We start from the raw sequence: 12,040 nt of genomic DNA, 5'->3' as shown, positions 1-12,040 counted from the left end.
CTAAGATAGAGTTATTTGAGTGTTCTTTTTCCTTTTCTGTTAATCTGGGCAATCGATATTTTTTGTAATTATTCATCTATTTCTCAGATTTTTCAGTTTATATAATTAGGCATATAATTAGGCAAAATACTAATAATTGCTTTAATTTCATTTTCATTGGTAGTATACTCTTCATTTTTGATAGTGGCAATTTGGTTTTCTTCTTTGTTTTTTTTTAATCAAATATATTAATGGTTTATTTTGGTTTTTTATAAAACCAGCTCCTTGTGTTATTTATTAGTTTAATGTTTTGTTTTACTTTCAATTTCATTAATCTCTCCTTTTATTTTTAGGATTTCTATTTTGTTGTTCAATAGGGGATTTTTAATTTGTTCTTTTTCCAGGTTTTTTTAAGTTGTATGGCCAATTCATTGATCTGCTCTTTTTCTATTTTATTGATGTAAGCATGCTTGTCTTATTGCTGTCATTCTCTTTAATGAAATTATTGTTTGTTTCTATTATTTTTTCTTTGACCCACTCATTCTTTAGGATTAGATTATTTAGTTTCCAATTAACTTTTAATCTATGCTACCACAGCCGCTTACTATATGTAATTTCTATTGCGTCATGGTCTGAAAAGGGTTCATTTAATATTTCTGCTTTTCTGCATTTGGTTATAAGGTTTTGATGCCCTAATTCAGGTCAATTTTGTGAAGGTGTCATACATAGCTGAGAAAAAAGTTATATTCCTTTCTATACTAATATACTTATATATGTATTCCTTTCTTTACCTATTTTTTCCTCTACCACTCTGATTTTGAAAATCATTTTTAGGTCTTCTAGGAATTCTTGTTGGGCTTCTGTCCAATTAACTTTTTTTTTCTTTGAGCCTTTGCTTGTAGCTGTTTTGACTTCATTGTTTTCTTCAGAGTTTGTATTTTGATCTTTCTTGTTACCATAGTAACTTTTAATGGTCAGGTTCTTTTTTTGTTTGCTCATTTTTTCCACCCTATTTCTTGATTTTTAGTTTTAAAGTCAGGGTCTCTTCCCAAGGTGGTGGGGGGAGGGTCAATGTCCCAAGCTTCAGGGTCTTTCATAGTGCCGTTTTTAGAGCTAACTCTGGGAAGTTAGAGCTAACTTGGAAGTTTTGGGTGCTTCCAAAGTGGTGTGATCTGGGGAGAGGTGTGGTCACCACTCTTCTGGTCTGTTTTCTGGTCCTTACCCAGGAAGTGCCCCTGACCCTTTGGGATTGCAATCAATATTCCTCTTCAAGGTTTCTGATCCCTTGGAACCAGAAGTGATACTGTTCCTCAGGGCCCTGCTCCCTCACAACTGAACGTGTTCTTCTCCACCCTTGAACTGTGTCCCAAAAGCGGGTGTAGGCAATTGAGCTGCCAAATAGTGTCCAGTCCTGTATCTAGTGCTAGTACAGGGGTGGCCTGTGGTCTCTTGCTGACCAGTTCCCAGGTCCCCTTTTCACCTCTGCCTTAGGAGTTCCCAAAGCTGATGCTATTTCTGTCACCACCACCTGGTCCTACCATTGGTGTTTCATCTACATGGGCTCTGAATCAGTTTCCACCTTTGGGTCACAGATGTTTCCTTCCAACTTCCTAAGTTGTCTTGTGCTGGAAGAATGTCTCACTCTAAACTTTTGTTGGTTCTCCCACTCCAGAATTTGTTTTGAGGGGGTTGTTTTAAAGTTATTTGAAGGGGAATGTTGGGAGAGTTTGGCTGAATATTTCCTCTACTCTGCCATCTAGGCTGGCCCCTGAAAGTCCCCTTAAATTATTCTTGACAACTAGTTGCTAAATTTTGCTTTTTCTATAATGCTGAAGGTTTCAAATTTTTCTAAATTTGGTTGCTTGAGGCAAAGCCTCAATCACTGAACTCTAATTATTACTTTACACATGAGAATCAGTTGTAGAAAATAAACATGTTTAGCCCAGAAAAAAAGATTAAGAGAGAGGAGAGGGGGACATGATATCTATCTTAAGGATGATGGATATCTATCTTATGGATAAAGGACATGTATCTATCTTACCATTTGGAAGGAGCATTTGACTTATTCTGCTTGGTTCCAAGGTAGGTGTTGGGGGTGAGGGGAATTAAGAGTAACAGCTAAAGTTTTTTCAGTGAAACAAATTTCTTTAAAGAAAAACTTCTATAATGGGGGCCTGGAAAATACAGAGTACCTCAGATAGTGTCTCTCCACATGGAGAGGGTAGACAGCTTGATTCTAGAATACTTACAACTTCTAAAGGAAGTGACTTTGAAAGATTGTAGGACATCCATAGACATTCTGCAACTCGTTCTAGCTGGCCAACCACATAGTGAAGAGAAAGCTCTTTGACTGGCTGTGGAGACTTTTTAAAAGGCCCATAAGCATCAGATGCTCTCTCACTCTTGGGTCATGTCAGTGATGCTTTCACTCCTGTTATTCAGAGAGAAACCATACTGTAAGAGAAAAGGGTTTTGGGACCTCCTCTTCCTTTAAGGCCATATGTCCAGATAAAAGTGCATTAGTCTTTGATATCTGCATTTGTTCTCATGTGTTCAAAGTGAAGGGAGTAGAGTGTCTGCTTTTGGGAGTTTCAAAAGGCCTGTAGAGCAAGCCACAGGAATGCTAGAGACAGAGGCTAAGGTCTGAAGCCAGAATAACATGAATGTATCAAGGATGAAGAAGTCACCTTCAGGCGGACCTTTTAGGACCCCAACCCAACTGAAGCTGAGACAAGGATTGACTCAGCAGAGATGCTTTTGGAAGCAAACTTGGTGGGATGGATGTGATGTGGGAATTGAGCTAAATTTTGAGCTTACTCTGTGGGGAAAACTTTATTATATTTTTGGGAAAACTTCATTATATTATTTGAACCTATCCTCATGTGGCTAGAAATTGTCTAACCCAAAGCTTACTGTAGGTCATATTGACCTCAGAGACCCTCCTGGGAAGCAAGAAGCTACTTCAAGGAATGCCTAGACCCCACCTAGATATTGTTTTGGTTATTGAAGGTCTTGGGTCTTTTTGTCTAATGAATAGCTTGTGTTTTGGCTTCACCCAAGTTTTATTGAATGTTTAAACTTAATTACTGATATGCATTTCAAGCACACTGCCTAAAGTAGTAATTTATATGCTTCTATCCTTGTTTGAACTCTATAAAATGTGAGACTTAACAGTCTTATAGGAGAAGTTGGTCATACTTTTACTGTCTCTCTCACCTCTGCAGAATGACTTAATCAAATTCTTTCTAAAACTTTTCTTTAGATTTCAGGTTTGGTTTTGACGAACAACTTCCCCTGGGACCAAGGCGGTATAGAGGAGGGTATGCCCCCATGAGATATGGGGTGGGGGAGCTAAGCCTTGTAGTTTGTTTCTGTTATAATTTTTGAAATAAATAACTTTGTAAAAGTTAATTGATATTAAGTAGTGAAATCGAGTTAGGGCACTAGCTACTGGCACATAACAACAGGAGAATACAGTCAGTAGGGACTTAAATAGTAGTGGCATGCCACCAGAGAAGAAATACCCCACAAACCCATCAGAGTACTCTAGAACCCTGAGGGGCAACGAAGCAGGCCTGGGGAAAAGGGAGAGGAGACAGGGAGGGAAATGGAGAGGGGAAGGAGGAAGGGAGGGAGCCTACTAACCACACTTCCTTATATTAGAAATATTCAAAAGTGGAATGGACTGCTGGAAGTGATAGGTTCCTCTTATTAGAGGTTTTTAAGTACACAAGATGACTGCTTTGGGGGAAATTATAGATGGAAATTCCTATAAGTATGGGCTCTGAGGTCCTGAGAAAAAAACCACAAACCTAAAGAAAAGTTTTACTCTAATATTCTGTTTCTGTGATCAAAGCAAATGAAGAAGATATTATGGACATGAGTCAAAATTAGAGACTTCTAGAACACTACTTGCCAAGCCTCAGAACTTTCAAGTGATTGGTCCAAACAGAACTTCAAATCAGATACTTTCTTAGAGGAACTTTTTGATGTTGTGTTTGCTGAATGTGTAGAAAAGTGTTTCAGAAATGCAAACTGCATTGTTCTGGGTGATAAGGAGATGAGAAATGTATGCCAGAAAGAGATGGCAGTATGATGGGGGGAAATGCTGGATGTGAAGTCAGAAAACATGGATTTGAGTCCCGGCTCTGCCACTTAACAGCTGTGTGACCTTGACCCCTCGGTATTTCAGTTTCCTTCTCTGCAAATTTGATAAGAAAGTATGCCGATGGCTTCCTTTATTGGGCCATGCAAGAATCAAATGAGCTAATCTGTGTGAACATCCTTTGCAGCCTTAAAGCAGTGTATAAATATGAGTTATTATTAATATGGCTAGAGGGAGATCTACTTTTTAAAAATTTATGCCTGAGCTGTGATTAGACCTTTGCTTTGCATGGCATGATTTGATTTAAGAACCTACAAGAAGAAAATCTAAGCACAAAATAGCTCTGGACACTGCCTGAAATTCTTCACATCACCTTATGTCACTACATGACCTTTTTTATAAATGGGAATTAGGGCAGACCTAAGATAGCAGAGTAGCATGAAGAAGTACAATGAGCTTCACTCTCCCCCTCCAAATCCTCCAAACAGATCTAGAAAAAACACCAGATAAAATCCTGGTGGGTAAATCCAAAATAAATTTCACAGTAAGTCATTTTTACAGCTCCTACAGGCATAGGTTGATATACGGTGAGGTAGGTGGACCATGGAGTTGGAGTCCAGCCAACGTCTGCTTTTCAGAAAACTCCAACTCCCAGGGAAAGGCTGGGCATGTAGGCGAAACAAGGTCCCAAACCCATAAAGAAGCATGCCGACTTTGTGCAGGATTTTGGAACAAGTGACAACTTGTCACCAGCTATTCAGTTCTAAGTCACGTATCCAAAATGGTCTGAGGAAGAGACCTGAACCAGGAGCCTAGTCTGAAGCCTTTAGTGGAATAACCGGGGAAGAATCCCAGAGTAATGAGAAGCTTGCAATTTTTTTTTTCACTCTGAATAAGCAAGCCTTCCCAACTGGGCTGATGGCAGCTGAGTCCAGTAGTAATCTACTGTTTCACAGACCCAAAGTCTGTGAACCAAGGTCAGGAACTTATAGAATGCAAACCAGGGGGTACTAAATAGATATTGCCCTAGATCAGACGACTTTGAGAATACCAAAAGCTTACAGGTCCCTAGCCTAAGCCGTTTCAGCTTCTCATCCTGAGATACTAGAATAGTAAAACACTCAATACGCCAAGAAAACAATGACAGGACCAGCCCAGACTTTCTTTACTCAAGTTTAAAGAGTTAAAGGCAGAACATAGGCTGGAATAATGAGCAAACAAACAAAAGAATCCCTACCATAAAGAGCTATTGTGGTGACAGGGATGCTGAAGACACAACCCTAGAAGAAAATGATTCTAAAAAAATCTACAAGTAAAACTTATCAAAAAATTTTAAAAAATAAATAGGTTGGGAACAAAATCAACTAGTATTTCTGAAAGAGAAGTAAGAGTTGTGTTTTTTTTAATATAATCAAATGAGAGCACTAGAGGAAAAAATTGAGAAAGAAATGAGAGCTATGGAAGGAAGAATTGAAAAAAAAAGAATTAACAGCTTGGCACAAGAGGTTCGAAACCTGCTCAAGCAACACAAACTCTCTGACAATTAAAACAGACCAAATAGAAGCCAATGACTCCATGAGACAGTAAGAAATATTAAAGCAAAGTCAAAAGTCTTCTCAATGTTGTTGAAGTTAGTTCCTGATTATAATAACAGCTAGAGTATATATAACACTTTAGAATTTGCAAATCACTTTACAAATATTATCTCTTTTGATCCTCATAACAAACCTGAGGTAGGTAAATGCTATTATTATCTTCCTTTTATACATGAGAACACAGAGGTCAAGTGACTTGCCCAGTGTTACACAGCTAGTAAGTGTCTGAGGCAGGAACATGAACTCTGGTCTTCCTGACTCTAGGCTCAATGATCTATCCACTCTACCACCTAGATATCTAATTACATAGTCCTGTAACTTCCTATCTTCTGAGTCAATGATCTTGGTTGATTAGAATTTGGTATAGGCTTTATTTGAACATCACAACAGAGAAAAATGAGACAAGATTTCTCCTGACACAAAATCTTCTCAACATGTACATGATTACCTGGATAACTGGGAGAAAGAATTGGATGGTTCAGTCCAACTCAGCACCAATAGCTAAAAAAAAAAAAAGCAGCTCTTATTGAAAGAATCATCTAAATATTCAAGGGCAAACTTTTAAAAAATTATCAAAACTTTATAGCTTTTTGGATGGAATTCTGGACTCGGAATAAAGAAATGTGACCTCCATTACCAGCTCTTCCATTACCCTGTTGAGTGGTATTACACAAATCCTGGCTTCCCTGGCTGCGTTCAAGTCCCCTCTAAAATCCTATCTTCTCCAATAAGCCTTTCTTGATCTCCCTCTAATTCTTCCTCTGTGGATTATCTCCAATTTATCCTGCATATGCCTTCTTTGTACATAGTCACGTTCATGTCTCCCACATTAGACTGTGAGTTCCTAGAGAGTGGTACTGTCTTTTGCCTTTGTATCTCTAGCACTTAGCAAGGTGCTTGCCACATAATAGGTACTTAGCAATTGACTGATCGCATATGTCCTATGTCCATATATCAATTTCTCTCCCATTTACAAAATGGGGATTTCTCCCTTATAAATTTCAGAAGGATCAGATGAGAACAAAAATAGTATTTTATGTGAAAGCGCTTTGAATTTTCAGAAATACAGGCTTAACTGACACTCATCATATACTATTAAACAAGTCATTCCATTCCTGTGAACTTCAGTTTCTTCCTGTCTCTTAAAGAGACATGTCTTTAGGGGCAGCTGGATGGCACAGTGGATAAAGCACAGACTCTGGAGTCAGGAGGACCAGAGTTCAAATCCGGCCTGAGACACATAACACTCACTAGCTGTATGACCCAGGGCAAGTCACTTAACCTCATTGCTTAGCCAAAAAAAAAAAAAAGACATGTCTTTTCCTTTCAGCACTAACATTTTATGATTCTATGATTTATGTTGCTCTTTTGGTTACAAAGCATTTAATACTCATTACTTCATTTGAACTTCCCTGTACCTTAAGAATTGATGATGATGAAGATGAAGAAGAAAACAAAATCATATTAATAATAACTAACATTTACATTTCATTTTGAGGTTTGAAGAAGAGATAGTGAAATTATTGCTATACCTATTCTACAGTTTAGGAACTGGAGGTTCAAAGAAGGAGGTTCATTATTTAAATAAATAATGAAATAATAGTAACATTAATATTGTACTTTAAGGTTTGCAAAGTACTTTACAAATATTAACTCATTTGATTCTCACAACAATCCTGAGAAATGAGTCATATTATTATCCCCATTTTACAGATGGGAATACTGAAGTACATAGAAATTAAGTGACTTACCCAGGGTTATACATCTAGGAAGCATCTGAGACCAGATTCAAACTCAGGTCTCATTCTCACTGCAGGTCTATCTACTGTACCACCTAGATGCCTTATATAGCTCAATAATAAGTGCAATAGTCTGGTTTCAAACCCAGATCTTCTGACTATGGATCTAATGTGATCCTAGCTGCACTGCAAATTATTTTATACCTTTATTCCTTAATTTAGATAAGGTTCGAATTATGGAACCTACTACATTCCCATATAGTATGATGAAGGAGAATATAATTCTCTTGTTTGTTCTGAAGTCCAGAAGGCTCATCAACCTTGTCAACTCTCACCCAATGTAGAAACTGTTAAGGAGAGAAGATTGATTAAAGACCAAGCCAGTCCTAGGAACATATGCAATAGACTCTGTTTGCTGCCAGCTCATGGAGGGGGTTTGATGAGCCTGCTTCTGGAAGTGGGTGATATGTAACATTGAGTCCCAGATTTCTGGTTCAGAGTGTATGCAGGAATCCTCTAACTGTTTCTTGTCTGCTTAACAAGTGATAAAGAAAAACCTCTTGTCTGGCATACAAAAAGCAATGTCCAGCCAAATCAATCTCTCTTATTTCCTGCTGGTGATCAAAGGAAGCTCATGCTATAAGCCTTTGGCAGAGGAGAAAGGCCTCCAACTAGTGCATCTCTCTCCAGTCAGCTGATATGTAATCTGTGAATATGTTGTCCCTGGTTCTTTGCTCTTCTTTCTTCTTTTAAGTGAATGACTATTGGGTAAAGAATGGCATATGCCACAATGAAGACCCAATAGTCAAGCCCTCATGTGTCTAGAATTGGCTTTGGATGGATTTTCTACTCAGAATGCTGGAAAGCACATTAGAAAGTTACAAAACAAAGTGAGATCTCATGGGGAAGATGGTCTTTGAGTTGATCTTTAAAAAAATAGATAGCAATATAGAGGACAAATGTGGGGGTGGGGTGGGGGAGCATTTCACATAAAGAAAATAATGTAAGCAAAGTAGGAAATTGACAAACTTCTCAATAGAAGAACAAGGAAAGAAACATTAATAATTGAAAACAAATGTTTTAGAAGGATCATGGAGATCAGTCAGAGAGACAGAATGAAAAATGAAACAATCAAAGAGATAATGAGGCAGAAACAACTGTCAGAGAAAGGAAAGTCAGGGGGTGGACCCAATCTTTATTAGAAAAAAGGGGAGGCAGTCACCCCCAAGAGATGAGGAGGAAATTGGCCAGCAAATATGCACTTATCTGCTCAGGAGAGGGAAAACCCTAAATAAGGCTCAGTTTCAAGGAATTATAAGTGAAAAAATACGGCACTTAGAAAAAAGAACAGTGAATGATAGCAAAAAGTAGGGTCACAAGTAAACACACACTGCATTAAAAAGTGATTTATCCAACTTGCCTGGGATTCTAGCTAACTTTTAGAAGCAGTACCATTCCTCCCTCTCCTTCAAGGGATAATCCTTACAGTGACCAGGCCAGATCCCCTCAGGGGAAATCTTTACCTTCTTCTGATGGAAGGAGTGTCACCTTCAATATGGGGCTATAGAGGTATAGGATAATAAAAGTCAGAGCAGCATCACAAAAAGCCCACAAATTATCATCCCAATCAAACCTCCAAACCAGTCTCCTTACAAGGCTTAAAGAGGAAAAAAAAAATAAAGGGAGAGACAGGCCCTGAATGATAAATCTTTTTCTTCCAAATCTTCCTCACCAGAGCCACTAGGAAGTCTTGTACCTGAGGCAAATATCTCTGGTGGTAGGGAAAGTATGGTGGTGGCAGAGGACAATATGACTGTGAGCATAGGCATTTTGGGAGAGAGAGGTGGCTAATCTTCCAAAGAATCCAGTCTTCACTCCAAAAGGGTTAGGGGAGAAGGAAGGCACTTGCAGAGGGACACCATGGCTTAGGGATGCTGGTGCCAAGGGCTAGCTGAGGAATATGAGATGCAAAGACACTTGTCACTCTGGTTCCCATACCTCTCTTCTTTTTCTAGGCCTTTGTAAGGAGACAAGTTAGGCTTTTGTTCCCCTTAGAATCTGCCATGGTGGCTGGAACATAGGAGGGGTTTAATAAATTTTGTCAGAGTGAATCAAACTGAATTGGCCCTCCTTGGGCCTCAGAGAATTCTCATGTCAGGGGCATTATATAACCTGCTGAGATTTGCTTGCTTTTATAAGTGCCACACTTTTTGTCCATGTTAATTTTATATCTGCTGTTTCCATTTCAGTTGCTAATAAGAACTGGAAGGAAAAAAAAAAAGAAAACTTATATCTTGAAACTCTTTCTTCCTTTCTTCCTCCCTTCATTTCCATCCCTCTTCTATAGCCATCCAGACACTGAATTTTGAGACCAGTATTTCTCATGTCAGAAAGTCACATTTGTTGTGACTATCATCTCTCCTCTGTCTCATTAGAATTCTCCCAGTCCGTGGCTGTTCATGCTAATTCTATAATGATAGTGGAGCACTGAAGTAAAATTTAACTGTTCCTCAGTTAATCATTAAAATTAGCCTATTTTGGAGAATAGAGGGTCTTCTAATGTCTCAGTGCCATGTAATTTCAGATAATAAATGAGATGATGAAAGAGGATTTTTAATGTATTATAACACCATGGAGAGTGGTAAGAGTGCTTATATCCTGTTTCGGAAATGACCAAGTGGTCAAACAAGTCAGATCACCCTCTCCCCCCTTATTTTTTTAACCAAGTTCTAAGAGAAGTCTATTTAACAACATGCATTATGGAATTCAAGAAGGACAGGATCTCAGAGTCCAACAGGATGTCAGAGGCCATCCAGAGCAACTCAAGAGTCCTTACTACAACGTATTAGACAAATAGTCACTGAGCTTCATTTGAAGAGATCTCCAGTGAGGGTGAACTCAATGCCTCCTGAAGCAGTACAAGTCACTTTTAGATCACTCTCATTATTAGGAAGTTTTTTCCCTATGTCAAGCCTAATGTTTTTAAGGAGCCTCAAAGGACATTAAAAAAAATTCAGTGATTGATGGAGCATAATGAAAGGGATTTTGGTTTGCACTTCCAGAAATATTTTTTAAAAATAAAATCCTCCTCCTATCTCTTGATGGTGTTGTGTGGTGAATCTCAAAAACTAAAAATCACTGGCTTGGATGGTCTTTGACGATAAATAGTAAGCTTCTGGAGGGCAGAGATGGAGTCTTTGCTTCTTTCACTACTATATGCCTAAGAAGCACAATGTCCCCACAATGGTTAGTACTATGTTGGGAACAAAGGGCCTCTTGGGCTGTTTGTTCTGAATCTGTGATTTTATTAGCATCCCCCTGCCAGCACAGATGGGCAGCTAGGTACTGCAATGAATAGAGTGCCAGGCCTGGAGTCAGGAAGACTCCTCTTCCTGAGTTCAAATCTGACCTCAGATACTTACTAGCTGTGTGACCCTGGACAGGTCACCTAACCTTGTTTGCCTTAGTTTCTCCTCCATAAAATGAGCTGGAGAACTATATGGCAAACCACTCCAGTGTCTTTGCCAAGAAAACCCCAAATGGGGGTCTTGAAGAGTCAGACACACCGAAAATGGCTGAACAACAATAACAAAAACCAATACAGATAGCGGCTATTGTATAAGTTACTGAAAGCAAGTTTTAGTTTTGAAAATGTCTTTTAAAAGTTGCCTGAAGCACTGAGAGTGATTTGCCCAAGATCATTCAGCCAATACACTGCAGAGGCGGGATTTTAAATAAGGTCATCTTGCAGCCGGTTTGCTTCCCACTAGGCATTACTGCCTCTCAGGCAAATAGTAAGTACTCAATAAATATTTGCATATTCTGGAAGAGTTGATTAGGACACCTGTGATTAATTGATACACCATCAACACAGTCTTCCAATGTGGTTGATAAAACCACAGTTGGGGAAAGAAGCAGCTAGAAGGAAAATGGCCCTTGCAATCTAAAGGAGACCAGCTATGAAGGAAGAACCCAAATCCTGAACAGGGATTACTTTCTGCCTTTTTCCTTGTACCTTTACCAGAGGGCAGCAAGGGGTGGGGAGAAGGTTCCTCTCTCCTCTCAACCCTTCCCTCTTGGCCATGATACCTCAAAGAAGAGCTACTTGCTCAGGTGAAGACACACCAGTCCAACCAGGGAGAGGGCCAAAAAGCAAAAATAGACAACCCAGCTTGGAGGTAGATTCTCAGGGACCACTCCAAGGCTGTCTTGGCAACATAGAAAACTGTCAGCTATGGATTCAAGAAAAAAATAGCCCTGGCAGTTAAGAGTCAAGATAAGGAAAGAGGGCTCAGAGAGAGTTTCCCCCAGGGGAAACAGCATGAGAATACCATAGAAGAGAAAGAGGGTTTGCAAAACCAGAGGCATGAATGGCTTTGATCACATATTCCCTTTTTGGTCACCTCACTACTAGCAGACTCTACACATGTTCCCACTTTTCCCCTTGCTATTGTGTGAATTTGTGGGAGAGTGGACCTAGGTTTATGAGGGGATATTTGATATCTACCTTTCTTATTGTATTATCTCAGTAAAGTCTTTGCATTCAGTTAATCATTCTTCTGGCTAACCCAAACGCTAAGTGCACCTGTAGGGGCTTGCAAAAGATAATTTTGGGAGTGTGA

This window comes from Phascolarctos cinereus, unplaced genomic scaffold (genome assembly GCF_003287225.1).
Source record: "Phascolarctos cinereus isolate Bilbo 61053 unplaced genomic scaffold, phaCin_HiC Scaffold_2;HRSCAF=192, whole genome shotgun sequence".
In the NCBI taxonomy this organism is placed as follows: domain Eukaryota; kingdom Metazoa; phylum Chordata; class Mammalia; order Diprotodontia; family Phascolarctidae; genus Phascolarctos; species Phascolarctos cinereus.
This window is presented reverse-complemented; position numbering follows the sequence as displayed.